The sequence below is a fragment of the Medicago sativa genome, chromosome 8 (assembly GCF_051527215.1).
Source record: "Medicago sativa cultivar Bolivia chromosome 8, Bolivia_mono, whole genome shotgun sequence".
Lineage (NCBI taxonomy): Eukaryota > Viridiplantae > Streptophyta > Magnoliopsida > Fabales > Fabaceae > Medicago > Medicago sativa.
Window position 1 is genome coordinate 69,185,291 of NC_140756.1, and position 3,373 is coordinate 69,188,663.

Below are 3,373 nucleotides of genomic sequence, written 5' to 3' on the forward strand. Positions count from 1 at the left end.
CCTATATCTAAATGAATCTATAACATTATTAAATTTAGTTCTATTCATTATTGTTATCATTTCAATCGAAGTTTCATAAACAGCTGCTAACTAGCTATACATGTGTTATGAGATGTTGTCACCATAGTTATCAAAATGTATCAAACTTATATAATGATGATACATAGACATGTCTTTTTGTGTCATTATTATTATTGAAGTTGTACGGAGTCATGTCCAAAAGAAAGATTTGTGCTTCATAGGTCCTATTTTAAATGACCTAATTTAAAAATCTGTTCTATTCACATAATATATTTTGATCATATTTTTCTACTAATATACAATGACAAATTATAGCATATAAGATGTTGGATTTGTTTCGATAAATATTTTTAAAATATTAAATTTTTATAATTTTTTCTAATAAAAATATTAAAGATAATTAAGATCAAAATTGTGCATTGACATACGTGACGGAGTCAATTGTGTCACATAATATAGAACGGAGGGAAGATTAGAATTCCACATTGGTTTGGTTATCTGATCCTGAGATGTATATACATACGTGGTTGGATAACCTCATCTTATAAGCTAATTTTTATGAGTATGATCCAAATCGATTTCAAATAATAATATCAAAGTAGAATTTAAGGTGACAATAAGACAATTAGACCGATGGCTGATGCTAAGTGTGAGTTTATATATGAGTTTGATAACCTCATTTTATATACACCCTTTTAGGAGTGAAAACAAAGCCCATTTAACGGTCATTTTGATTATCGAATGAGTCTTTTTTTTTTTTTTAATAATTTATCGAATGAGTCTTTAGTTAGTTAATTTTGTTCTCAAAAATATTTTTACTTGCCTGATTTAGTTCATAAAGTTTACACATGAAAAAGGAGTAATGCTATTTGTAAAATCTTTTGATGATAACTTCAGTAACAAACTTCTTTTTTTTCTCTTTATATCTGTCAAAAACAATAGCAAGAGAAAAAAAGAAGAGAGATGATAAGAATATCAAGTGACGAGAAAGAAAGTTATTCAAAAGTTGTCATAAAATAGTTGTACAAGACACTACCAAACGAGTTTATAATTTCGACACATTTGTCATAAAATGGTTGTACAAGACACTTCCAAACTAGTTTATAATTTCGACACATTAAGAAGCTTGATAGACAGCTCACACATTCTAAAGAACCAAATGTTTTTTTTTTTAACATAAAATTCTAACCATTTTTTATGTAACTTGAGTACTTTTAATACACACAACACAGTATGAAATTCCTTTCCAATGTAATGGCAGGAGTATAGAAAAATGCACAGAAATCAGGGTTTTGAACGAAATTAAGTTTTGAGCCTTCGGACAAAATCATTTTATTAGGGTAAAATTATATTGAGCTTTAAACACAATAATTTGAATTAAAATTATTATTTTCAAGTAAATACAGTAGTTTTTAATATTTAGTAAAAATCATGATGCAAAAGTTGCATTGGTGATTTTTTATTTATTTTGCAGATAGTGATACATCTTATACATCTTTTGAATAGGAAATTTTCATATCTTGCTCTTTACGTTTATATGGTAGATTATTATTATATATGCATACGAGTCTTATTTGTATGGTTTAAAGTTTCAACTAGGGAGAAACAATTCAAGAGGGTGTAACGTGGATGAGGAAGCAGATTTTTAGACAATGTGATCGAAATTATAAATGAATACGAGTCTTATTTTTTATGGATCGATGTTGAATTCATTAATTATTTCATTTGGACTCTGAAATTGCTGCTTATATGATTCCCTCCTTTCCTACTTGCATTCCGCAATGTCACATTTTTCCTTCCTTGCAGATGGCAAGTGCACATGAGTTCGTAAAATTTGATTTCTACTGAATAAAAGAATGTTGGAAAAAGAATTATGATGCATGGTTCTGAAATTTAACTCAAAAAAGAGATCTTGAATTTTGTGAAATCAAAATTACTTGGTTGTGAATTCCTATGAACCACTCAGCTTGCAAAAATAATGCAATGAATGGTGCAGTTTAACATGCATTTTTGAGTATTTTTTAGCATTGGATCTGACTATGTTTAATCTCTGAATTTGTGCACCTTTGCCAATTTTTCATTTATATATTTGATATCAAGTTTTTTGAAGTTGTTATCAAGAGTTCATTATATCGATATTACACCGAGTCACAAATCCAAATAAAAAAGATTTGGATTCATACACATAAGTGAGAAAAAATATGAGAAAAATATTAAACAATGTATATTTTTCTAAATAAGTAAATAATATATATTTTGATGTGTGTGTCTAAATTATTTTTATTTAGAATTACTCATAATATTAAGGTCTCATGTTCGTCGAATCCACTTGATACCAAATATTGTGGTTTAGGTCTATACAAAATTTGCTATGACTTTAAATGGATCACTCATTAGTGGATGGTGGGATTCAGAGGCGGAACCCTTCGTGGGCTGGGTGGGCCACGGTCCACCCGGAAAAACTAAAAAATTAACAATTATAGGTCTATTATACGAGATTTTAAACAATTTTACGACGTTTTTTTGTTTTCGGCACATCCAAATCTCTGTAAAGCAGTGTAGTGGCCCACGCAGAAAAATAAAAAAATAAAAAATCATAGATCAATTTTGTGAGATTTTAAACAACTTTTCAACGGTTTTAGATTTCGGCGGTTCCACAAATAGTATACATGATTTTTGCCGTGTCTATGTTTGACTGGTTAGCGGGGGTTTACAGACCTTCTAATTTGTTTGGGGGGGGGGGGGGGGGGGGTTCAAACCTCCCTTGCGTTGTCTCTCAACCAAAACTTGTTTCAATTAACATTTATACTATAAAAAAAAAGTTTCATAATTTAGTAGCCCACCCAAGCCTTTTTTCCTAGCTCCGCCATTGGTGGGATTGATCCGCTCAGATTAGTCGGATATCGAATTTTTTAAAAATGAAAACGAGTTCATGAGAAATATTGCAGTCTATCTTAGAGTTGATCTCAACCGTTCTTTTAAAAGGTATATAGCCATATTTGTAAAAGTTTTTAATATAAATTAAAACTAAAAAATTAAATCAAATTTCCTATGCTAAGAAGATCATTCAGCTTCAAGAACATTTTGTGATAGTGATGCATTTTATTTTATTTCTTTTAAGCAGTGATGGAGGATGCATAATGTGCCTCGTGTAATTACTGATAAGGTGTTTTATAAAAGTCAACTAGTTTTGGAAACGATTAAGTCAACACTCCTGTTGCTAAGTCAAACAAGGCCAGCATAATAATCCTGCAATTCCTCATATAGTATATAGGAACAGATCCATAGGAAATATGGAAGAAATCAATTGATCCTCTACAGTTGGAGCATTTTCTAAACATAATTCGTATTA